General features: G+C 41.3%; 1 long non-coding RNA gene and 1 pseudogene across 1 annotated transcript; both read left to right on the top strand.

The window, feature by feature from the left end:
- Nucleotides 2,509-3,386, top strand: PANTROV1R-PS224 (vomeronasal 1 receptor panTroV1R-ps224 pseudogene; annotated as a pseudogene).
- On the top strand, nucleotides 9,119-16,818 carry LOC129135481 (uncharacterized). Its single transcript, XR_008536367.2, has 2 exons — nucleotides 9,119-11,945; nucleotides 12,674-16,818. It is a non-coding gene; the product is annotated as an uncharacterized LOC129135481 (long non-coding RNA).
- Nucleotides 16,819-27,331: the final 10,513 nt, after the last annotated feature.

The following is a 27,331-nucleotide window of genomic DNA, read 5'->3' as shown; positions in this document are numbered from 1 at the left end:
ATGTTGCATCAGGATCTCATATCCCCCACCCTGTTAGATGAGGAGGTCCCCATGTGCTTTCCCAGTTCCTCTAAAATTGAAAAACTCTTAAGGATTGAGCCCCTGCCCCGCTCCATCATTTTGTTTCTTGACTTAGGAGATACCTCTAAATTTGGGGAATTCCTTCATCTCATATGGCTAAATTTTCTAGCAGGGATTTCACTCAGAACCTCTCTGGAATGTATGCCTGACGTGAATTCCACTGGACTTTGGGGTTCTCAGCACGTCATGTATTTTGGGGTTCCCTTTTTGTCCTCTCTTCCATTCAAGGACTACTCTCTTACTTCACCAAAATACAGAGAATTTTTCTGAAAAATCAATAAAGTGTTTCAAATAAAACCTTCCCAACCTTTGCCTCTGGGGAAAACATAATTTTTATTAAATTATTTATGTATGTATTTGACCTCTGCTCTAAAAAGAGACACTACTCACTTCACACAAGGCTGTTAGTTATTTAGAAACATCCTTGAAAAGATTGTCCAAACAGAAGCTTATATAAGACATAAAACAAATTAACCGACAGGTCTATAAAAACTGTCTCCCAACAGAGTATAACATGCCCTTAAAAATACAGAAATATTAGTACGACCATTATAAAAAACACTGTGAACCTTTTTCAAATAATTAAAACAATTACCATATTATCCATCAATTTCACTTCCAGATATACAACCAAAGAAAATAAAATTAGTCTCTAGAAGAGACATCTGCACTTCTATATTCATTGCAGAATTATTTACAATGACTGAGACATGCAAACAATCTACGTATCCATTAATAGATGAATGGATAAAGAAATTATGGAATATTTATATAATGGAATATTATTCAGCCATAAAAAAGAGAATTCTGCCATTTGCAACAATATGAATGAACCTAGAGGACATTAGCTTAAGTGAAATAAGCTAGACACAGAATGACAAATACTGTTTAATTTCACTCATGTATGAAGCCAAAAATGTCAAAGTCATAGAAACAGAGAGCACACAGTGGTTCCTAGGGGGTGGTGGGTGGAAGAAACGAAGACATGTTGATCAAAAGTGCAAACTTTTAGATATAAAATAAATAAGTTCTGGTGATTTAATTTATAGCATGGATGTCCATGAATGTTGTCTTAGGCTATCCCTATTTCTGTAACAAAATATTTTAGAATAGGCAATTTATACAGAGTCTAAACTTAGTTCTCACAGTTATGGAGGCTGAGAAGTCCAAGATTAGGGCACCAGCAGGTACACATAATAGTACCTGCTAATTACATTAATTTGAGAATTACACTATGTATATGTATGTATGCATTTGTTGGAGCATCACATTTTAACCCTATGTTCTTTTTATGAAAATGTTACTCCTGTACAACTTTATTCTCTCTTTCCCTGCTAGTTTGGGTACTAATGTTTAAATCTACATATGTTACAAACACAATATGTTTTTATAGTTATCTGCTCATATAATTTTATTTGTTTTAAATTAGCTGAAATAAGAAAAAAGAGCACTTGTATATTTACAGGTTTATTTTGTTAAACTTCTTATTATTCATGGTATTATTTTAATCTTTCAGTTTTACTAACGTATTTTTTTAAATCTTTGTGGATACAAGTTATTATCTGGACAGGTTTTCTTAGCCCAATATAGCTTTTTTTGAACTCACCTTCTCTGTGCTGTTATTGGCAAATAAATTAAATTTCTTTATGTTATATAAATTGCACTGAAGATGCAATTACAAACAATATTACAAAGTTGCTTTTGACAATCAGTAATATGAGAAAAAATATTTCTTATATTGCCTTAAATATTTGTTACATTTACTAGTCCTCTTTGTCTTTTTGGGGCATTGAAATTATCTGGGATTACTTGCATTCAGCCTGAAAACTTATTTTTATTCTTTCTCAAATGATCTGTCTGCTATCAAGAAATTGCCTCAGTTTTTATTTATCTGAAATGTCTTTGTTTTTATTTATCTGAAATGTCTTTATTTTTATTTATTTTTAATTGATAGTTTTTCTGAGGATAAAATTTTTAGTGGACAGTTTTTTGTCTTTGAGCATTGAAATATATATATTCTTAGAAGCTGAAAAGTTTTATGAAGAAAAAAATTCGAGACCTGAGAATGTTCAGCGATTTGAGAAATTCAGAAAGGAAGGAAATGCTTTCTGAGGAGTGAGCCACAAGTACTATATGAGTATAGATAATGTGCACCCTACATAGGTGTGACTGTGGTTATGTGGATGTTTGAGATATGTATTTTATGATATTTATTTGTTATAAAATAAAGCTCAGGCTACATTTTAAAGAATTTATATAAGATAGTTGGGGTTAATCAAGATAAATGGGTAAAATTAAAATGATAATGTTGGTAATAATTTTGACCATGCAATAAATAGTGATGATAGGATATCTATTGCTTTTTTCAGATATATAAAATATGATTCCTCTTCATGATTAAGATGACCTTGTTCCACTTATGACACTATTAAAAATTGCCCTTTTTTTCCAAGCTGGTATTGGACTCACAGCCAACACCTTCCTCCTTTTCTTCTGTATCTGCACACTCCCTCTGGACTGCAGGCCTAAGCCCACTGACCTCATCACCTGTCACCTGGCCCTTGTCCACTTAGTGACGCTCCTCACTGTGAGCTTCTTGGCAGCTCCAGACCTGTTTGAGTCACAGTATTTTCAGAATGACTTCAAGTGTAAGGTAGTCTACATGCATAGAGGGATGAGGGCTCTCCATCTGCACCACCTGCCTCCGGAGTATGCTCCAGGCTGTCACCATTACCCCCGGCACCTCCTGGTCAGCAAAAATTAAACAGAAATTCACACATTGCATCTTTCACTTCTTTGGGTTCTCAATTTGTTTCTCAGTAATAACCTGCCCTCCTCCACTGTGGCCTCTTCTAATGTGACCAATAGCAATGTGCTAAGTATCAGTAAATACTGTTCACTTTCTTACATAAGCTACATCATCAGGAGTCTGTTTTTCATGCTGCCACTACTTACAGATGTCTTCTTTGTAGCAATCATGTTTCTCTCAAGGGCATACATGGTAATTATTTTGTCCAGACATCAGACACAACCCCAGTACCTTCCCAGCACCAACCTCTCTGCAAAAGCCTCCCCAGAGAAAAGGGCCACAAGGACCATTCTGTTGCTGGTGAGTTGCTCTGTGGTCATGTACTGGGTGGACCTTATCATCTCATCCTCCTCAACCCTGTTATGGGCTTATGACTCAGTCATCGTGGGTGTCCAGATGCTTATGGGCAATTTCTGTTAGCCCTTTTATGCTAATTAGGTCTGATAAAAGAATAATCAAAATTTTGCATAATGTGTCATATAAATATCATAGATGATTAATGAATTATGAAAACAATTATCTGAAAAACAGATTTTGACATCAAATTTTTCAAGAAGCAGGCGATTTGATATATTATTTTATTACACTTTTATTTCATCTTAATACTTTTGAAAACTATGCTGCCAAGAACTTGGTGGTTTCTTTAGTTCAAAGTCCAACATCATAGTTCCCTTTGTCCACAAGTTTCTTACATTTAATTTTGATTCCCTAAATTTTATATAAGACAACTTTTCTATCTTCTTAAAGTGTACACTTAAGATGCTCCTGTTGGTAGATGAAATTTCTCTTTTTGTGTGTGTGTGTGTGTGTTTACTTTTGAAGGTTATTTACTTTACCCTTATTTATTTAAAATATGCTAGCTGTGTATTCAATTATAGGTTGAACAATAATTTTTCAGCACTCTTAGTATCTCCTTCTCAGTTTTCTGGCTCTGCCATGGGCTGTGGAGATTTTATTCTCACCTGTGTAGATTCTCTCTCTCTCTCTCATGGATTTTAATTTTCTTCATTCTCTTTGGTGTTATGCAGTTTGACTTATCGTGTTGGATATCTTTCTTTATTGCTCTCTCACTTTTTTTTTTTTTTTTCGGAGATGGAGTCTTTCTCTGTCACCCAAGCTGGAGTGTAATGGTGCAATCTTGGCTCACCGCAACCTCAGCCTCCCAGGTTCAAGCGATTCTCCTGCCTCAGCCTCCAGAGTAGCTGGGATCACAGGTGTTGGCCACCATGCCTGGCTAATTTTTCTGTATTTTTAGTAGAGACGAGGTTTCACCATGTTGCCCGGGCTGGTCTCAAACTCCTAACTTCAAATGTTGCGCCCACCTTGGCCTCCCAAAGTGCTGAGATTACAGGCATGAGCCACCGCACCCGGCCTCTTTATTGCTCTCTTTCAGGCACAGTGTCTCTTTTAGGCACATGTCTGGTTTTTAATTTCAGAAATTTGTAAATAATTATTTATTAGCATGACATTATTTGTATGGATTCAAGTGAAATAATTGTGCTTTACTCTTTCTATTCTTCACATATGTATAATTACAGACATATTGCTATTATTTTGTTTCTCTTCCTTTTATTTGGTTATATTCGTTCTGCTCAAAATTCCAGTTCATTAATCCAGTTTACTAATTCTCTCATCATCAACTTAGTCTAATTTTATAATTAACTCATATATTGTATATTAAATTTCTTTATGTTTAAATTATTCCATTTCTATTTGCTCTTTTCCAAATTTGTTTGTTCAGTTTATAGTTTCCTGCTCTTTCAAAAATTATTTTGATATCATCTTTTCCCCATTTGTTTTTACTTAAACATTTAAAATAATTAAATTTAATATTTTATATTAATATTTATAAATATAAATATATTTATAATACTTTTTACATTTAAAATATTATAAATATATTTCCAGTATGCAAAGTTTATGTGATATCAAATTTCTTCCAACCCGGCCAGGCACAGTGGCTCACGCGTGTATTCCCAGCACTTTGGGAGGCCGAGGTGGGCGGATCAGTTGAGGCCAGGAGTTTCAGACCAGCCTGGGCAACATAGTGAAACCCGTCTCTATTAAAAATACAAAAATTAACCGGGCTTGGTGGGGCGTGCCTGTAATCCCAGCTACTCGGGAGGCTGGGGAAGGAGAATCACTTGAACCCAGGAGGCGGAGGTTGCAGTGAGCCAAGATCGTGCCACTGCACTCCAGCCTGGGCAACAGAGCAAGACTCTGTCTCAAAAAAAAAAACAACAAAAAAACTTCTAACCCTTTTTCCTCGTACCTTATCTTCTTCTGTGCTTCATACTTTATTTTTTATTTTTTGCAATAGGATCCGGTTTACTCTGCCTTGGCAGGGTGATCCTGAGAGTGGTGGGTGTCACCCTCTCCTGGGCGTAGGGAGGGCCAGCGGGCCAGTTAAGCCAATAGTGGGAGAAGCGCTGGTGGGGGGCGGGATTTGGGGGTCAGGGGTGTAATCCCGAGAATGCGGTGAAACCAGGCCGAGGCCTGGAGGCAGCTGTGGTAGGCCAGGGCAGGGTGGAAGGCAGTGGACTGGGACTGGGCCAGGGCGACAGGCTCGAGGACCCAGGCCACACGGGCACCCTGGGAGGTGGGGTGCAGTGTCACATGACGCAGAACATGAATCACAGGCCCAGGGCTCACAGTAAGCACATGGACAAGGGGGCACAGACTCACAGGCCAGATGGACATCCAGCCAACACCGGGCCAGACGAGTGGACACAGGGCCGGTGTCACATACAGACCACGGGGCGACATGGCCCTAGGGAACACACAGACTTGACGTCATAATGCACAAGGCAGGTCACAGAGCTCGAGGGACCTGGGCAGGGGCCGCTTGGCATTTCTGCACTGGAATCCTGTGAGACAAGGGTGGTGGCAGCTCTGGAGGTGCCTGGGGCGGTCCCCTCAAGGCCCTTCCGGGCTTACTCCGTCTTCCACACTGTTGAGCAGCTTTCCTACCTCATGGCAGAGGATAAACACTGTGGTCACATCCAGGCAGACCCGGCCCAGGTGGGGGACAATGCCGTGGTAGAAGGCCTTGAGCCCTTCCTTTCTCAGGATTTGCAGCCGCAGTCCCGTGTGTTCTGCATTTGTGCTTTTCAGGCCCCGCATCCGGGTCTCGATCCCGTGCAGTGGAGCGTTTCCCAAGACACTGGCTGCGCCTGCAATGGCTCCGAAGGCCCCAGCGACCAGCGGGTTCATGGGCTTGCTGGGGTTGTCCCCTCAGTACCAGCTATGCAGCGGGGTCAGGAGAAGAAGCGGATGGCCTGGTTCCAGCCCTGCTTCAGCGCGGGGGCCGTGAGGCCCCGCTGGGTCCCCTTGTTCCCGCACAATCTCTCTAACCCTGGTGGGAGACTCCTCTGCACTGGACGTCTGGGGAGGTCTGGCGGTGGATGAACTTCACCTTGATGGCGTCCATGGGAAATACGACCACCACGGCCCCGGCCACGCGGGCGCCCCAGCCGCACAGCAGCCTGCGCTGTTGTAAGGCCGTCCCTGGGCATCCCGCGTCTGGCTGCTGAGGAACTGGAACATTCAGAACCCAAAGCCGCCTTGGGGATAGAGCCGCAGAGCAGGGAGCCGAGGCCGCGGTGCTGGCCCGGGATGCCGTGGCCGCGACAGTGTACTCGCGGAATCCATGCGCCGTGTCCCGCGGGTGCGAGCGCTCGTCGGGCTGCAGGTGCGTCCTCCCGCGCTCCGTGGGCAACGGACGCCGATTTCGATGTCGCGGGTCTGGCCGCCTGCCAGGGTCGCCTTCCCCGGAGCCTCCGCTGGGCCTTCTTGGACGCGGTCGGGCCACGGCGGGCGGGAGGCGGGCGCCCAGCATGGTCTGAGGTCCCAGCATCCTGAACTCCACACTGGGACCTTAATTTGGTTTTAACACAAATAAATATCTCACTAAAGATAAAAAGGGATGTCTTGGCTTCTAATTTTTGTTAAAAGCATATGTTGTATAGGATAGTGCATTGGGGTAAATGGGTTTTTTATTCTTTTTATTTTTTTCATCAGCCCACTGGCATTGAAAGGGGATAGTTTTTAGGTTATCGATGAGCGATTTTCCCTCAGATAGGCCTTAGTGTAGGGGTTTGTGGTCATGTAGATGAGAGGTAGGCTGGGATTAAAAGTCGTTATGGCAGTAATAGCCTTCTGATGACGAGGAAATTCAAATCCCTTTCATGATACTTTGCTAATATCTCCCGGGTTTGCTGTGCCTTCCCTTTGTGTCTCTTCCCACACATGGTTTCTTGCACTTGGCTCAGCTATATTCCACTGTTCTTTTGACTCCATGCTTCTTAGCCTGGTAGCAGCGGTGAGGGAGCGAGGGGATTTCCAATGTTCTGAGGAAGCCTCAGACTTAGCACTGTGAACTGGGGTGTGGGGTTACTGACATTTGAAGAGTTTCCTGCCCCTCCTGTAGATGCAATGCCAGGGCAAGAACACATTCCTGTCCCTACTTGTCCATGGTAGGGGAGAGATACTCCTTCTCCATGTTCTTAACTCCCAGTTGAAGTGGGCCTGCAACAGTGCCCTGTAAGTTAATAATTTGTTTTCTTTATGGGAGATGCATCTGTGCAAAAATGTGGGTGTTGGCCTTGTTTCTCTACCCTCAGTTCGGGAGTTTTTCCCCAGTGCCTTGTGACTCAGGTTTGGATGCTCTTTCTCTGTAGATTAGGCCTTGTGTCACATAGGGGAGATAGGAGAGCTGTGTCTCCAGAGTTGTAGCAGTGGATGGGATAGTGGTCCTTCCCCATCAGCACTGTGTGGGAGCATTCTCAGGATTCCACCCTATTTTCCCTGACAGGCCTTGTAGGGTTCCTAGAAAAATTATACACAACGGTGTAAACCCTATGTCTGTAGACTCCAAGGTTTCACATTCTCCTCACCCTCCCACACACAGCCACTAGGAACTAGTTCAAAAGTTCTGTTTTAATTTTACCAGTTTTCATGGTTTTCAGGGTGCACATAAAACCTGGGGCCTGTGTGACCTGCAGGCTTCTGCATCCCCTGATGTTGGGTTTGTAGTCTGCCCCATGACCTCAGTTCTCTAAAGGGCTCAGGAGAAACCATCCATTCATTTGCAGTTTCTCCAGGGTTTTGTTTGCTTGTTTTATGTGTAGGAGCAACTCTTTGTCAGGTCTCTATATCTACAAACTTAACTCAGAAACTAATATTTTTAAACACATTATCATACTTTTAGTGCTCCTCTATGCTAATTGTTCTTCAGTATTTTTTATATTTGTATGTCTTTATTTTAAAACCAGGTTTAATCTAATTCATAACAATCTAATTCATAATCTTAATCTAAGATTAATTCATAATTTTAATCTAATTCATAACTGTTCTTTCATGTATTCCCTGTGTAACTTTCTTTTCAGACATTTAAAGTATTGTTGTGTGTTTCAAGTGGAGGAGGTCAGATTATAACTGACATTTGTCCTTGACTACTGGACATATCACTTCAGCCCTGATTACAGTTATACCTGAAGCCAGATCTACCCTTACCGTGTATTTATTTTACTATTCAATAAATATTAACTTATCATGAATGGCATATTTTATTACAGTTGTAGGTTTATGAACCTGAACAGACAATTAAATAAATAAAAACCAAATTACATGGCTTCAGGAGGGTATAATTTTTTAAGTTTTTGGTTCATTAAAACATTTTTGTCTTTTTGTGATTTGCAACCTTCAGTGATTTCCTTGTAACAGGAACCAGAGTTAAAACTGAAGTAGTAGGTGTTGGTGAGATTTTGATGGCTAAGAGCATCAGGCTCATTTTGTAACTGAGAGGGAAATTAGAACACGTCACCAGTTCGATGTAATCACAGTGCATTTGGAATAATCACCATGGCAACCCATGACTTGTATTTTAAGGGAGAATTGGAAATAAAATGACCAAGCATAAAGCTGACCCAGTCTAACATGGATCTTTGTCTTTAAAACATATCTGCGATACTCATGTAGGCAGTGTATAAATAACTTGTCAGAAATATCATTTATGCCAAGGTTCTTGAATTTTTAGGATTTTGTTTCTCCAGTAGTGTGTGTGTTACTGAGCAAAAGGGGCTTTCTACCCAAAACACCAGAACCCAAAAACTGTGGCACTGGGTTTTTCTTTTTAAGAAAAAAAAGCTTTTTATTATAATTTTTGTTTATAATTATATAATTTTAATTTTATTATGGTTGTTTTATTATAATTTTTATTTTAGTATCATTTAGGGTACAAGTGGTTTTTGGTTACCTGGATGAATTATATAGTGGTGAATTCTGAGATTTTAGTGCACCTGTCACCTGAGTAGTATATACTGTATATATTGTACCAAATAGGTAGTTTTTTCACCCCCATCCACTCCCATCCTCTGCTTGTGAGTCTCCGAAGTCCATTATATCACTCTGTATGCCTTTGCATATGCATAGCTTAGCTCCCACTTATAAGTGAGAAATAATGGTATTTGATTTTCCATTCCTGAGTTATTTCACTTAGAATAATGGCCTCCAGCTTCATTCAAGTTTCTGCAAAAGACATTTCATTCCTGAGGTGCTGACCTTGGGTTTACTGGACACATCTCAGAGACAGGGCAGAGGATGAGGGCAAGACCCCTCTAAGGCACTCCCCCACGCCCTACCACTCCTGCTCTGGAAGGACCCCTGAAGGGCACTGGAAGGGTTGGACTTCTCAGTGCAAGCCAACACCCACACCTGTGAGTACCAACAGACCCAGAGAGCAGCAGGAGCCCCTCACTTCTGAGAACCCCTCCCAGGATGTCAAGACTTAAGCCAGGGAGTAGAGAGAATCAGTCTCTCAGACCCAGAGAGGATTCAGGGAAAGGGCACAGGAGGCCCCAGCCCAGAGCCAGAACACAGTTCAGCTCAGTGTGGGAACTCACAGCATGGAGTGGATGGCCCTGCACGGCTGAAGAGACCAGTGTGAGGGGGCGTCTCACCCATTGTGGAGTCAGGCCCTTATATTAGGTGGCGAGAGGGTGAGGTGAGAGTTACAGCCCTTCCCAGCTGAGTTCTGGACCAGGGCTGGAGCCCAGGCCAAACATCCCTGGGGAAAGGGCGTGAGGCAGGAAGCCCTGAGCCAAGTTGAACACTGGGGTGCTGTCCCCGGCGCAGCCTGGGATGCACCCATGCCACAGTCTGCACACACCCCTTACTCTGAAATTAACAGCCGGTAGGGGTGTCCTCAGTATCAGAACAAGTGGGCCACACAAAGCCCTCGAGGACTCCAGGAACCCAGTTCCATGGGGTGCAGCCCTGCAAGGGCCAGATGGGCTGGGTAGAAAAGCTGACCAAGTCTTCCTTCCTTCCATCCAAATCTGGAAGAAAGGCCCCTGGCCTGGAGCAGTATTCCTGGTATCCAGGCCTCTGTGGGCATCCCTCAGCACAAAGACCCTCTCCAAGGGGGATGGGACGGCCCTTCCAGGACCACCGGCCCAGCTCCAGAAGCCCATGGGTGATCCCCACCGTCACCTGACTGAGCTGTCCCTGAGGCTAAGGCCCAGCAGCATGAAGGGACTCCCACAGAAACCAGGGCAGTAGGCTGCTCTCTGGCGGCACTGGGGGAGCAGGGTCTGGCTAACCTGTCCCTGGCTCAGGACACATGCCTGGAAATTAGGGTTTTCCCCTCTGCTCTTAACATCGCCTGGGTAAACCAAAAATTACCCTCCCTCATGTCTCAAAATTCACATCTATGTAAAAGTTGCTGGTGAGGGTGACATTTCCAGGAAGCCACAGCCCATGTCACGCCCCTGCAAAGTTGTGACCTTATCCGCGGACAGGTCAGGCGGCAGAGTTCTCCCAAAAGCGGGTGAACTGGCGCTCTGGCTGGAGGGTGTAGAGGGCAGCAGCACAATGGACAGCGTCTGGGACCTCAGGCCAGTTCCACAGCAGCTTAGGAAAGCAGGCGGCCCCCTGGGCTGGAGGAGGGGCGACGCTTTTGAGGGAAACCGAGCTGAGCAGCGGGAGGTGGAGTGAGGCTGAGACCCGTCCGATTTGGGCAAAGGCGAGATGCACTTCGCAGCGTCACACCCTCCTCACTGCCCAGCACAGACCCACCCCTCAAGTCCCTCTCCGGACTCAATCCCCTTAGCCAGGGTGGCACAGAATGAGGGGCCAGCGTAGGTTTGGAAGCCGAGAGGTCCACACGGCCCAGCTCCTCCCTCTGAGGCTGCGCACCACCCCCGAGCCCGGCGCTTGCTGGGACTGTGGGCCGGTAGCCCTGCGACCAATGGCCGAAAGCGGTTAAAAAAACTACTCCTCCCAAGCTTGCAGTGAGCCGAGATCGCGCCACTGCACTCCAGGCTGGGCGACAGAGCGAGACTCTGTCTCAAAGAAAAAAGCAAAAAACAACAAAAGAAACTACTCCTCCCAGCATGCCTTACGAGGCGCGCACCGCCCTCTCCAGGTATCATCACCAACCCATTCCCCTTGCATGCTGGGATTGTAGTCTCGCAGCCCTGCGAACAACGGCCGAAAGCGGTGAAGAAACTACTTCTCCCAGCATGCCTGGCGAGGCGCGCCCCGCGCTGCCCCCCCAGGTGTCCTCACCAACCCCACTCCCGTTGCATGCTGGGATTGTAGTCCCGCAGCCTTGCGACCAACGGCCGGAAGCGGCTAAGACACTACTCCTGCCAAATACCCTGCAGTAGCGCACCGCGCTATGTCTCCCTCCAGGGATCTGTACCACTCCCAATCCTGTTTCGTGCTGGGATTGTAGTCTTGTAAACCTACAACTAACACCTGGGTGCGGATAAGAGACTACAGCTCCCATCATTCCCAGCAAAGGGCCGTTCTGCACCGAGCTCTTTCAGGATTCCAGTGCAGTTCCGCCATGCGGAGGGAAGCTTGGCTGTTCACAAACCTCTCCTGCACTCGAGGAGACAGCTTGGCCGGGGCAGCTGATCTCACCTTGTCATTGTGACACGGTGTCTCCCCAACGTGCCGACTTCATGACCTGTCGTGCCCAAAGTTTACTTTCTCGCAGAACAGGTAGAGGCCAAGAGCTTCTCACAGCTTCCGCCGCAGGGCTGCCATGGTAACGCTCGTTTCACCCCACCCACCCCCCACCCCCCCTCACCCCCCCTCACCCCCCCGCCGGGTCGACCCCACCCGTTCCCACTGAGGGGCCTCTCCTTTTAGCCCCACCCTCTATTGTTCCTCCCCTGGCCACATGCGCAGTGCTGCCCCTTGGTCCGGCGAGGGAAGCTTCCTCGTGAGTGTCCTAAACCGTTGTTTGCTGCCTCATGTGAAGGTGCCCAGTCTCTGGTAACCTGGCACTTCACTTTTGAAAACCACCTTTTTTTCGGTCTCCCTTTGCTCCCCAGATGCACCTATTGGACCCCGGGCTGGCTGCATGGCCGGCGTCTGGGTCAGGCCTCGCACACAGACGCTCCTGTCACTGTGATAAAGAGGAGAAAATGTCCCAGGAGAAAGGGACCCCCTAAACTACTTTGCGAGCCACATCCACCACTTCTCTGCCCCCCCCCCCACACAGGCTGGTTCCCAGGCCCTGGGGTCCTGGTGTGGACCTGCCTGCCGTAATTAACGCAGGTGCAGGACCTGAGCGCCTTGGTCCCTCCCAACACGTGAGAGAAGTTTGTGTGGTGAGGTTTGGACAGTGTCTGTGTTTCTGCCCTGAATAGGGTTCCCTGGAAAAACTTTATCCCTTTTTAAATACTCCCTTTGGTACCGCTTTTAAGACTTTGCCGGTGGAACTTAACAGTGATCATTTTTTTGAATCCATTTTTATATTTGCTTTTTTAGATTAACTCTTAAGTACTCCACGCTTCTGAAACGGGCGTAGGCACAGCGTCAGTTCTGTACAGTGCGGACGCAGCAGGACAGAATCTCCCTGGGCATCTTTCCGGAGCATCAGTTTTACTGCAAGATTTTAAGAAACAAATTTAATTGATTTCCAAGTTAAGAAATTAAACCTTGAAAACTAGACTAAAAAGTCATCTGCACCTGACGTAACAGACTTTCTGCAGGAAGAAAACTCTAAGGAGAGCATATTGTCCATTATTATAAATAGTGAAAATGAGAAATCATAGCAAGTCCCTTGAAAACCCTGCCCTGCCAGTCTTCTAATAGGGCCTTGGTATGGTTTTATGTGTATTTTCTTTTTGAAGTGTGCTCACCTTTTGAATATACAAATTTGGGGTTTTGACCAAATTTTGCAAGTTTTCGGCTATTGTTTATTTGCTTTTGTATCATATTTAATTTTTCTGTCTCTCCCTCTCCTTCTCGTACTCAGTCATTCCACAGGTCTCCAAGGCGCTTTTCATTTTCTTCAAACTTATTTCACTCTTCAGATTGGATGATTTCTATTGCTGTCTTCTGTTTCTACTGTTTATAAACTCAACGGTCTTTTTAATTTTTCATTTCATTATCTCTCTATTCCATTCTTTTCATCATTTCCATTTCTCTGCTCAGGCTCCACATGAGTTAATTCATTATGAGGATGTTTTCCTTTATCCCCATGAACATACTATACTTATAATAGCTGCTCTCAAACCCTTGTCTGCTGATGACATCGTCTTGGACATCTTAGAATTAGCTTCTGCTGCCTGCTTTTTATCTTGTGTATAGATTACATTTTAACGTTTCTTCACACATTTCATGAATTTTAATATTGTGTACTAGAAATTATAAATAGTAGTTAGAGAGACTTTAAATTCTGTTGTATTCCTTTGAAGAGCATTGTTATTTGAAGAGGGGTTAATCTGACTGGATTCAAACAGCAATACCTACCTCCCCTACAGTGGACACAGTTGAAATCCTCATTCGGTGAACACACACACGCATGTATTGTATATAGTGGTGCATTTCTGTGTAACTATATATATTTTGTGCAGATTTTATCATTGTTACCTGTGAGAGTGTTCAACAAGCTACTCTGGCATTACTGAAAGTCAGAACCTCAGTTTTGTTTGCTTATTGGATTTGAATACATAATGCCTTTGTTTTCTTTTGTAACATTTTTCAATTTGAAGTCTTATTTTGTCTGGTATTAATATAGGACAACCCAAATCTCTTTTGCTTATTATTTGCATGAAATATCTGTTTTTCTCTTTTCACTTTCAACCAGTTGTGTCTTTCAATCTAATGTGAGTCTTGTACAAACATGATAGTTGCATCATGGTTTTTAGTCTGTTCTGCTGATCTCTGCCTTTTAATTCGATAGTTCAATCCATTTACATTTAAAATAATTATTCATAGGTAGATTTCTGTCATTTTGCTATTTGTTTTCTGTATACCTTACGTCTTTTTATTTTACATTTTCTACATTATTTTCTTCTTATGTATTGGGTTGATTTTTTTTAGTAAAATATTTTAACTTTTTATTTCCTTTGTGTATATTCTATAGCTTCTTTTTGTGATTACCATCATGGTGATGACATTTAACATCTGAATTTATTTATTTTAATTGCTGCATAGTACTATATTCAATTATATGAACATAGTATAATTTTTAAATCTATTCTACTTTTGATAGTCATCACTGGGATATTTAATATGACTTATTTTTTAGATGAGTATCGAGTTTACATAAACATTGAGCGGAACGTACAGAGTTCCCATATATCCTCTCCCCACACCCAGCTTCTCCTCTATTATTAACACCTTACATTAGTGTGGCATATTTGTTACTCTTAATGAACTAATATAGAAAAGTTATTAACTAAAATCTAAAGTTTGCATTCGAATTCATGTTTTCTGTTTTACATTCTGTGGATTTTGACAAATGCATGATGACATGACATGTATCCATTATTGCATTATACGAAATAGTTTTATTGTCTTAAAATATCCACTGTACTCCATCTATTCATCTCACCCCTTTTCCCCCCAAACTTTTGGAAAGCACAGGTCTTCTTACTGTGTCCATGGTTTTGCCTTTTACAGAATGTCATATAGTTGGAATCCTATAGTATGTAGCCTTTTCAGACTGTCTTTTTCACAGCCATATGTATTTAAGGTTCCTCACCTCTTTTCAAGCTTGACAGCTCATTTTTTTAAATCAGTGAATAATGTTCTGTTGTATGTTTGCACCACAGCCAGTTTATTTATTTACCTATTGAAGAACATTATTTACCTATTAAGAACATTATTTACCTATTGAAGACCATCTTGGTTGGTTCCATGTTTTGGCAATTATGTATAAAAGTGCTCTAAACAGTCACCTGCAGAGTTTTGTGCAGATGAAAGTTTTCACCTCTTTTGGATTAAGGCCAAAGAGTGTGATTGCTGGATTGTATGTAAGTGTGTATTTAGCTCTGTAAGAAACTGGCAAACTGTCTTCCAAACTAGTCATAGGACTTTGCATTTTCACCAACAAGCTCTTGTTATTCTACATCCTCACCAGCATTTAGTGTAGCCCCTGTTTTGGATTTTAGCCATTCTAATATGTGTGTGGCAGTATGCCATTGTTATTTTCAATTTCCAATGACATACTGTTGAGCATATTTTCATGTGCTTATTTGCCATGCTTATATGTTCTTTAGTAAGGATCTGTATCTTTTGCCATTTTATAATTGGGTTGTTCATTTCTTATTCTTGGGTTTTAAGAGCTCTGGAATTTTTTTGCATATTTTTGATACCAGTCTTTTATCAGTTATGTGTTTTGCAAATATTTTCTCCCATTCTGTGGCTTGTCTTTTTATTTTTTAACAGTGTCTGACAATGCAGAAATGTTATTTTTAATATGGTTCAACTTAGCAATTTTTCCTTTCATGGATCATGTTTTTGCTGTTTTTGTTTTTGTTTTTGTTTGTGACAGAGTCTCGCCTTGTCGCCCAGGCTAGAGTGCAGTGGTGCAATCTTGGCTCACTGCAACCTCCTCCTCCTGGTTTCAAGCAGTTCTCCTGCCTCAGCCTCTGGAGTAGCTGGGACTACAGGCACATGCCACCACGCCCAGCTAATTTCTGTATTTTTAGTAGAGACGGGGTTTCACCATGTTGGCCAGGATGGTCTCGATCTCTTCACCTCGTGATCCACCTGACTTGGCCTCCCAAAGTGCTGGGATTACAGGCGTGAGCTACTGCGCCTGACATTTTTGGTGTTTTATCAAAGGAGCAAAACCTGAGGTAATTCAGATTCTGCTCTTTGTTATCTTCTAGGAGTTTCGTGGTTTTTCCTTTTATATTGGTCTGTGATCCATTCTGAGTAATTTCTCTGAAAGTTGTCAGGTCTAGGTTTAGGGTTTTTTTTTTTTTCTTTTTTTCTCTTGCATGTGGATGTCCAGTTGTTCAGTACTGTTTGTTGAAAAATTATTCATTCTCAATTGAATTGTCTTTGCTCTTTCCTCAAAGATAAGCTGACTGTATTTTTATGGGTCAATTTCTGAGCTTTCTCTTTTGTTTTATTGATGTTTCTCTATTATTTTTTACCACTACCATGTTGTTTTGATTACTGTAGCTTTATAGTAGTGCTTAGAGTTGGGTAGTGTCATTCCTATAACTGTCCTTTTAAAATATTTTCTTGGTTATTCTGAGCCTTTTGCCTTTCCATACAAACTTTAGAATCAGTTTGTCAATATCCACAAACTAACTTTGTGGAATTTTGATTGGGATTGCATTGAATATGTAAATGTAGTTGGGAAGTACTGACATTTTAACAATGTTGAAGCCTTCTTTACTTGAATGTGGATTATCTCTCCATTTATTTAGATCTTCTTTGATGTTTTTACAGTTTTGTCATTTTCTTCATATAGATTCTATATTTATATTTATTTTGTTATATTTGTACCTAAGAATTTCATTGTTATTGGTGCTAGCCTAAATGTCACTGAATTTTTAAATTTCAAATTCTAACTACATTACTGATATATAGGACAGTAATTGACATTTGTATATTAATCTTATATTGTGCAAATTGCTATAATTTCTCATTAAAATTGGTTATTCTAAGATTTTGTTTTGTGATCTTTTTGTATTTCTCCATATGCAATTACATCATCTGTATAAAAAGACAGTTTTATTTCTTCCTTCCCACTCTATGTACCTTTTCTATTCTTGTCTTATTGCATTACCTAGGGCTTATAGTATAATGTTATATAGGAATGGTGAGAGGAGACATGTTTGCCTTGCTCCTGATCTTAGCAGGAAAGCATCTAGTGTTTCAACATTCAGTATGAGGTTAGGGCCGGGCGCGGTGGCTCATGCCTGTAATCCCAGCACTTTGGGAGGCCGAGGCGGTTGGATCACGAGGTCAGGAGATCGAGACCATCCTGGCTAACATGGTGAAACCCCGTCTCTACTAAAAAATACAAAAAAATTAGCTGGGTGCGGTGGCGGGCGCCTGTAGTCCCAGCTACTCGGGAGGCTGAGGCAGGAGAATGGCGGGAACCCGGGAGGCGGAGTTTGCAGTGAGACGAGATCGCGCCACTGGACAGCCTGGGCGACAGAGCGAGACTCCCTCTCAAAAAAAAAAAACAAAAACCACATTCAGTATGAGGTTAGATGCAGGGTTTGTTTGTTTGTTTGTTTTAGATGGAGTCTTGCTCTGTCTCCAGGCTGGAGTGTAGTGGCGCGATCTTGGCTCACTGCAACCTCTGCCTCCCGAGTTCAAGCGATTCCTCTGCCTCAGCCTCCCAAGTAGCTGGGACTACAGGCACGCTGCACCACGCCAGGCTAGTTTTTTGTATTTTAGTAGAGTCAGGGTTTCACCATGTTGGCCAGGATGGTCTCAATCTCCTGACCTCATGATCAACCCGCCTTGGCCTCCCAAAATGCTGGGATTACAGGCGTGAGCCACAACATCTGGCCAGATGTAGGTTTTTTATAGACATTATTTATGAAATTGAGGAAGTTTTCTTCTATTTCTAGTCTGCAGAGAGGTTTTCTCATGAATGGGTTTTGGATATTGTCAAATGATTTTTCTGAAAGTATTGATAAGATCTTATCTTTTTTTAACTTAATATGATGAACTAATTTTTTTTTTAAGACAGAGTCTTGCTGTGTTGCCCAGGCTTATCTTGAATTCCCAGCCTAAAGTGATCCTCCCTCCTTGGCTTCCTACTGCATTAGGATTACAGGTATAAGCCACCACACCCAGCCTAATTTATTTTCAAATGTTGAACCAGCCTGGCATGCCTGTAATAAATCTCACTAGGTTGTAGTAAATAATTCTTTTTTTACATTTTTGGACTTGATTTCTTAATATTTGGGTGAGGGCTTTTGCATCTTTGTTCATGTGAGATATTGCTCTGCATTTTTTTTGTTGTAATGTCTTTGTCTAAATTTGGTATTATGGTGATTCTGGCCCCACTGAATGACTTTGAAAGTATTCACTCTGCTTCTGTTTTCTGGAGGAGATTGTAGAGAGTTGGAATAATTTCTTTTAAATATTTACATAAATATACTAGGGTTTGGTACTTTCTGTTTGGTAAGGTTATTTATCATTGACCCAATTTCTTTAATAGATGTAGTACTATTCACATTGTCTGTTTCTTATTGTGTGATTCTGGTAGGTTGTTTCTTTCAAGGAATTTGTCTATTTAGGTTATCAAATTTGTGGGCATAGAGTGGTTTATAATGTTTATTATTCTTTAATTCTTCATGTGCTCTGTAATGATAGATCCTCTTTCATTTCTAGAATTAGCACTGTCTTCTCTCTTTTTCAACTGTAACTAAAAAGGAACATTTTAAAAAGTGAAAGCTATTTTTGATAAACTATCTAATTTCTCATGATCTGCAACTGTGGGTACGTAGGAAGTACATGGAAACAGATGTTTGGCAGAGCTTGCCAGCAAATTCTTTCCTGCATCAAGAAGGCATGCCTCTCAGCATGACACTCTTAAGAGGGAGGAATGTGAAAAAAGAGGGATGTGATCTGCTCCTGGTGAAGAGCCACCTGACTCTCCCTCAGCTGCACATAGTGGCCTTAACGTGCATCTTGCTAGAAGGGGCATGCAAGCCAGGGGCTGCCAGCCAAGCCATACAGGCCAAGGACAGTTTCAAGTCTGCCTTTTATTTCATCGAACTGTTGTTCTAGTAAGCAGCTAGAGTTTTATGAACACTGTAAACTCTTTATCATATTTCTTTGCTATTTCTGGAGGATTTGTTCTAGGAGTCCTCTTGTATACCAAAATGCATGGATGCACAAGTTCTTTATATATAATGGCATAGTATTTACATATAACCTATGCATATTCTCCTGCATACTTTAAATCTTCTCTAGATTACTTTTAATACCTAAATTGTTGTTATCCTGTATTGTTTAGGGAATAGTGAAAAGAAAAATAAAATTCTGTAAATGTTCAGTACAGAAACATTACTAAAAATATTTTTGAGGCTCATTTGTTGAATCCAGGAATGCAGAACCAATAAATAAGGAGGGCCAGCTCGACCTATGTTTGGAGTCCATGAATGTGTCCTCTTCCTGTGTTTGTAAATGGAAATTTATTTCACAAAATGACACAACTGCTTCTTCACTGACACGTTCAAAAACTTGCAAGAAGCAGCCGGGTGCGGTGCCTCATGCCTGTGATCCCAGCACTTTGGGATGCCAAGGCAGGTGGATCACTTGAGGTCAGGAGTTCAAGACCAGCCTGGCCAACATGGTGAAACCCTGTCTCTACTAAAAATACAAAAATTAGCCAGGCATGGTGGCAGGTATCTGTAATTCCAGCTACTCAAGAGGCTGAGACAGGAGAATCACTTGAACCAGGAGGCGGAGGTTGCAGTGAGCCAAGATTGTGCCACTGCACTCCAGCCTGGGTGACAGAGCAAGACTCTTGTCTCAAAAACAAAATGAAACAAAACAAAAAAATATATACTGATAAAGACATTTTGTATTGGCAAAGGGTAAACTCATCAGGAAAATATAAAAAATTATTCACATATATGCAGTTATCAAATAAGCACAGAAATACATGAAGCAAAAATGACAGAAATAAAGGGAGAAATAGATAATTCAACAGTAATAGTTGGAGACTTTAATGCTCCACTTATATTAATGGATAGAACAAGTAGACAGAAGATAAAAAATAGAAAACATGAACAACATTATAAAACAACTAAACCTAACAAACATATGCACAGCACTGCATCCAACATGAGAATATATATTCTTCTCAAATCCACATGGAACATTTTCTAGGACAGACCACCTGCTGGGCCATAAAACATCAGTAAAAATAGAGATTGAGATAATACAATGGGTGATTTCTAATTATAATAGAATCAGAGATCAATGAAAGCAAGAAATTTAGGAGACTCGTAAGTATGTGGACATTAAATGGCAAAATCCCAAATAATTTATGGATCAAAAGAAAACCACAAATACTTATCAGAAAGTGTTTTAACATAAATGACAATGTAACCAAAATGTAAAACTTATGGAAACTGGTGAAAGCAGTGTTTTGAGGGAAACCTATACCAGTGAATTTCTTCATTAAAAAAGAAAGACAAATCTCAAGTCAACAACAAAAAAATCTCAATAACAAAAAAAACCTCAAGTCAATAATAATAAGTTCTCCCAAACTTTTAAATGAATATACTACCTGGCTTTCCTGGGACAAAATATACTAATAGAGGAAAAAATAATCATGCTAAAAAAAAGCCCTAAAAGGAAAGACTGGGTAATGGGACACTTTGGGGATTGGGCTGTGATAACAGTCTAGGAAATTTAGGAGGTCATATGGAGGCTCAGGGCCAGGTATGCAGTCTAGAAAAACCCAGGAAGAGGGCTGGGCATGGTGGTTCACACCTGTAATCCCAGCACTTTGGGAGGCCAAGGCAGGTGGGTCACCTGAGATCTAGAGTTTGAGACCAGCCTGACCAACATGGAGAAATCTCATCTCTATTAAAAATACAAAATTAGTGGGGTGTGGTGGCGCATGCCTGTAACCCCAGCTACTTGGGAGGCTAAGGCAGGAGAATCGCTTGAACCCGGGAGGCAGAGTTTGTGGTGAGTTGAGGTTGCGCCATTGCACTCCAGCCTGGGCAGCAAGAGTGAAACTCCATCTCAAAAAAAAAAAAAAAAAGAAAAGAAAAGAGAAGAAAAAATCCCAGGAAGACCCTCAGTATTCACCCTTGTTTGACCTTCAAACTCTGTATCAGCAGAAAGTAAGGCAAGAACCAAGTTGTAAATTTCTGGCTGATTAGTAAAGGCATGCTCCAGCACACACACACACACACACACACACACACATGCACCCAAAAGAGAACATTATAAAATTTATTTGGAGGAAGTGGGGAAATAACAAACATTTAAGAAAATCTCTGCAAATCAGTAGCTTACTACCAAGCTGATGGAACAGAGATGTCAATGTACATGCATGACAGAGCACACATCACAATAGGTAGCAACAAAAACACAGAAGAAGGATGATAATCTGATTTCAAAATTACTATATTATAATATTCGAAATGTCTTTTTTCAACAAAAAGTTACACGATATGTAGGTATATATTATTTGTTGGTTACACTTGAATTTGTAGTTTCTATTTTGATTTCCAAGCTGAAAAATATATTTTCTATCTGCAAATTTTCTAGCTGTAGGATTTCTGCTTCTATTAAATTAGTGAGTCTTTTGGAGCCTAAAATCCTGCAATTTTCAATGATTTTTTTCTTTAGTATTTGAAAATGTTGTATATTCTGCTTACTTGTTCATTTAGCAATTTTTTTCTAAGACCACAAAAATATTCTTTTTGATTTTTAATACATCATAATTTATACTTAAAATTTGGTTTCACCACCTATACAAAATAGGTTTGTTACATGGCTAGTAATGTAATTTTTTCCAGTAAGCTAACAAAATTTAATTTATTCTGAAAATCTTGTCTTAGGGTTATTTTAATTTGCCCTCACTTGTCATTGCCTCACCCAGATTAACACCACCTCACACTCAGAGCTGACTTTTTTGTGAAGACTGTGTGTGATTCTTTCCATTTCTTTCTGCATTTTTCAGTTTTTAGCAATCTCACAACACCAAACAGCCAAAGTAGTGCTGGTGTTAAAAAATCTTCAGTAGACTTTTTTATTGCTCAAAGGATAAATTACTTCCACATTTTATTTTATTTTATTAATTTAAAAATGTTAACTGACAAGTGAGGCTTGAGTATATTCAAGGTGTGCAATGCGATGACTTGATACATGCACACATTGTCTAATCATTTTCACAATCAGTTAAATTAACATAATTCCTATTGTTCAAATATTTGTGTCCCTCCCAATTTTACTTTAAAACTTAATCCTCAATACAATAGTATTAGACTTTACTTGGTTGCTACGGCATGAAAAATCTGCCCTTAACAACGCAATTAGCTGTCATTGTAAAACGGCTTGAGAAAATGAGTTTGGCCTATTTTGTCCTTCTGCTGTGTGAGGACACAGCAATTTAAGGTGCCATCTTGAAACCAGAGACTGGACCCTCACCAGACACCTAGCCTGCTGGTGCCTTGAGCTTGGACTTCTCAGCCTCCATAACTGTGAGAACTCAGTTTATACTGCTTATAAATTATCTACTCTAAGGTATTTTATTACAGCAGTTGGAACAGACTAAGATAACATTCAGTAACATCCATGCTGTGCAGTAGACCACTAGAACTTGTTTATTTTATACCTGAAAGTTTGCACTTTTTATTAACAACCCCCCATTTCTCCCACCCACCAGCTCCTGGGAACCACTTTGTACTCTCTGTTTCTATGACTTTAACTTTCTAGGCTTCATATATAACTGAAATCAAACAATATTTCTCGTTCTCTGTCTGGCTTATTTCACTCAGCCTACTCTTCTCCAGGTTCATTCATATAGTTGTAAATAACAGGATTTTCTTTTTATGGCTGAATGATATTCCATTATATAAATACTCCACAATTATTTTATCCATTCATTTATTAATACTTAGGTTGTTTGCACATCTGTCATTGTAAATAATTCTGCAATAAATATGGGAGCACAGATGTCTCTTCTAGATACTAGTTTTATTTCCTTTGGTTATATATCTGGAAGTGGATTTGCTGGATAATGTGGTATTGTAAGTTTTTAGAAAGCTCCACAATGTTTTTGATAATGGTTTTACCAATATTTCTGTATTTTTTAAAAAATGGGCCAGGCACAGTGGCTCACGCCTGTAATCCCAGCACTTTGGGAGGCAGACGCAGGCGGATCACAAGGTCAGGAGATTGAGACCATCCTAGACAACATGGTGAAACCCTGTCTCTACTAAAAATACAAAAAATTAGCCAAGCATGGTGGCACGCACCTGTAGTCCCAACTACTCTAGTGGCTGAGATAGAAGAATCACTTGAACCCCGGAGGTGGAGGTTACAGTGAGCCAAGATCACACCACTGTACTCCATCCTGGAGTTTTTTCTCAGAAAAAAAAAAAAAGTTGAACTCTGTTGGGAGACAATTTTCATAGTCCTGTCAGTTTACTTTTTAACATCCTATATAAGCTTCTATTTGGACAATCTTTTCAATCCATAGGGGTGAAAACTATTGAAGGCTCCATTGCCAAACCATGGCCTTTCCTCAGTGTTGTAAGGCCTATGCCAAGGAGAAAGGAAGGTCATGCCTTTGGGTGCCCCAGGCACACACCTTTCTGAAATCTTTCTCCAGCCAGCTGCTGCAGACAAAAGATGACATTTCTGGGAAGATGAGGACTTGTTTCCAGACCAGCACCCCAGTGGCCATGAGGTCTTATGGCCCAAAGGCTATGCTTACCTCCACCTGAGTGCCTGGGATGGGCCCTTTCTGCATCTCCCCAAGGCTTGGGTGCTGAGCCTGCCTTCCTCACCACCTAACCATAGTCTCGAACCTGTGAGGAAGGAAGAGGACAGATAACTGATTTCTGTTCTTTTGATTCTGTTTTAAAGTTTTCTTTCTAAAAAAAAAAAAACCTATCTGAAACTGGAAAAAAAAAAACAAGGAAAAAAAGATGTCATAACCAAAGTAGGGGCAGTATTTACATAGGTGAAAACACGTAGTTATGTCTATAGGCAACAGACATGTGGCTAATTTACATATAAATTAAACATCTTATTGTCTTAAAGTGTACAGAGCTAAAAAATTATTCAATTCATAATATCAAGCGTTAAATGCAAAAATACAATGAACTGATCTGAGAAATCATACCCCCCCAAAAACACAATAAATATAGAATTGAAAATAAGAGAGATTTTAATGCATAAAATGCTGAATACAACATAGATATACTATGAAAAATAATTCTTTAGATATCTGCAGTTTTTAAATGTGTGTACTCATGAAGAGAAGACATTGTGAATCATTGCTATTCAATGAAGAACAGTAAAACTTCATAGAAAATACATTACAATCATTAATAATAGACTCTAATGAGAAAATTTTCAAATAAGCATTAAAGAGACAGTAGGAGAAGTTTTTATCATGTTCTCAATATATTGGTGGTATTCTTACACAGATATACTGGCTATAATATGGCCTTTGGGAGCTAATAAAAACTTTATATTTTTAAAATAAAAGAACAACATAAATTTTGCAAAATACAATCAGCATTACTGAAGTATAAAGTAAATATTTCAGTTATTTATTTATTTATTTACTTTTTGAGACAGGGTCTCACTCTGTCACCTAGAGTGCAGTGACACCATCTTGACTCACCACAACCTTTGCCTCCCAGGCTCAAGCAATTCTCCTATCTCAGCCTCCTGAGTAGCTGGGATTACAGTTGCCCACCACTACCGCTTGGCATTTTTTTTTCTTTTTTGGTAGAGATGGGGTTTCACCATGTTGCCCAAGCTGGTCTTGAACTCCTGACCTCAAATGATCCACCTGCCTCGGCCTCCCAAAATGCTGGGATTACAGGGGTGAGCCATGGTGCCTGGCTTTAAAGTAAATATTTGGAATTAAAATATACTGGCATTTAGAAACAGATTGAAAATGAATATAAATTTTAATGATTTCTTTTTGCTTTCAGTGAGCTTAAAATTATAATGAAATATTTTAATAAATATGTGGGCACCTACTGGTAATTTAATTTACATCTTACATAATGTGTAACTTTTGAATCTAAAAGTCAGAAACAACATTCATTTCAGAAAGTGAAGTGTATAGGAGAGTAACATAAGCAAGATGATGGAACAGGAGGTCCCACAGGCATATCCCACAACAGAATGTGGAAGCCATGCCAAACAAAACTGCATTTATAAGAGCCTTGGGATCCAGGTCAGTTTGTGACAGCTGGAGGCAAAGACCAAGGGGAACAATTTGAGAGAGTAAGCCCTTGGCCAAGTGGCGTGCTTGCCAATCATGGTCCCAGCTCCAAAACAAAATACCGCCACATCCCACTGTAGATTTAGCTATAGCTCACTAGGCCTTGGTCCTGCCACTGCAACCATCTGCCAAAAACCCAGGAGAATTTATACTCACCTGAGACTTAGGTGACAGGCCTGCAAAACTTGGTTCTGTCTGTAGTCCCTGAATCAGACAAAACTCACCTTCTTTACTTCTCAGGCATGGTCAGGGAGAAATCTTGTCCACACAGGGACCCTCAGGGAAAAACATCCATCTATTTCCCTGGATGTAGGACAATCAATATTGAACTGAATGTGGATCATGAAATGGTTGGGCCGGGCACGGTGGCTTAAACCTGTAATCCCAGCACTTTGGGAGGCTGAGGTGGGTGGATCACCTGAGGTCAGGAGTTCGACCAGCCTAACCAATATGGTCAAACTCTGTGTCTACTAAAAATACAAAAAATTAGCCAGGGTGGTGGCGGGCACCTGCAGTCCAAGATACTCGGGAGGCTGAGACAGGAGAATAGCTTGAACCCAGGAGGCAGAGTTTGCAGTGAGCCGAGATCCCACCACTGCACTGCAGCCTGAGTAACAGAGCAAGACTGTCAAAAAAAAAAAAAAGAAAGAAAGAAAAAGAAAAGAAAAGAAAACAGAAACGGCACTGGGCTCTAGTTTCATGCAGGCACAGTTCAAAAGCAGTTTTGCTCAACCTGAGATTTGCCTAAAATCATAAATCAGTGCCCCTCTAGGCAGGCCTGCTGACATCAGTCTCACTGTGAATCTTAAAGCAGCCCTGTAACCCAGTTCTAATCCCAGTCAGCCAGTGTCTGGGAGCAGTCCTACCCACCCAGAAACCTGGAGGGAAATACACCATGGACCCAGAGACAGAACTGAAGAATTTAGCCTCAGTCGTGTATCCTGAAGCAGCCCTATAAATTAGTTCCCATGGCTCTCAGCTTTGATTAGGGGTCAGTACTGCCCATCCAGTAAGCTGTCTAATAACTGGATTAGAGCACTCCCAGAGACCTAGTGGGAGCCACACCTGTCTACATCTATTCTACCAGCACCCCATATGCAGAAACAACTGCAATTTCTTATCTCAGCACTAGTCCTGATAATCGATATTCTAAAGAAAGTTGACTCTTGGCCGGGCGCGGTGGCTCACGCCTGTAATCCCAGCACTTTGGGAGGCCGAGGCGGGCGGATCACGAGGTCAGGAGATTGAGACCATCTTGGCTAACACGGTGAAACCCCTTCTCTACTAAAAATACAAAAAATTAGCCGGGCGTGGTGGCGGGCGCCTGTAGTCCTAGCTCCTCAGGAGGCTGAGGCAGGAGAATGGCGTGAACCTGGAGGCGGAGCTTGCAGTGAGCCGAGATAGTGCCATTGCACTCCCGCCTGGGCGAAAGAGTGAGACTCCGTCTCAAAAAAAAAAGAAAGTTGACTCTTCCAGGGAACAGACAGAATTTATAACTGTCTTATGTGTTAATAACGGGTCTGCCAACCACGAAACCCACTAAAGACCAAGTAGCAATTATGTGACCTGGCTCCAACAAACTCAACTGCAATGTCAATTAAAATCTCATCAGCCCAGGGACCCAATAGGAGAAAGTATTTATCTTTCAAAACTCTCCTATGATTAGCGGAAGATGTGTTTACTCCTTCATATTCAGGGACACAGACATAAGCCTGCACAGATCTTAAAGAATCTGAAAATCATGAACATCACCCAAAGAAACTAATAAAGCTCTAGTAAAAATCTGCAAAGAAATGGAGATCTCAGAATTGTCCAACATAGAATTAAAAATAATCATCAAGAGATTTCAATAAAATCCAAAAGAACACCAATAGATAACTAAAAAGTTATGAAATGACACAGAAACAAAATGAGAATTATAATAAATAGGCTGATCATGGTGGCTTACACCTGTGCTAACTGCAATTTGGGAGGCTGAGGCTGGAGAATTGCTTGGGACCAAGAGTTTAAGACCAACCTGGCCAATAGAGCAAGACCCCACCTATATTTAAAAAATTATTTTAATAGATAAATAGAAACCATAAAAAACAACCACTTCGTGAGATCTTTGCTGTGGTGAAGATGGCCATGGTGGCAGCTGACAGGACAGCCGGGGTCTATTTTGTTGCGGGTTTTCAGCAAATCCAGGGCTGGTCTGGAGGTGTGAAGCATACAGAACA

This window comes from Pan troglodytes, chromosome 6 (genome assembly GCF_028858775.2).
Source record: "Pan troglodytes isolate AG18354 chromosome 6, NHGRI_mPanTro3-v2.0_pri, whole genome shotgun sequence".
Taxonomy (NCBI): Eukaryota; Metazoa; Chordata; class Mammalia; order Primates; family Hominidae; genus Pan; species Pan troglodytes.
This window is presented reverse-complemented; position numbering and strand designations above follow the sequence as displayed.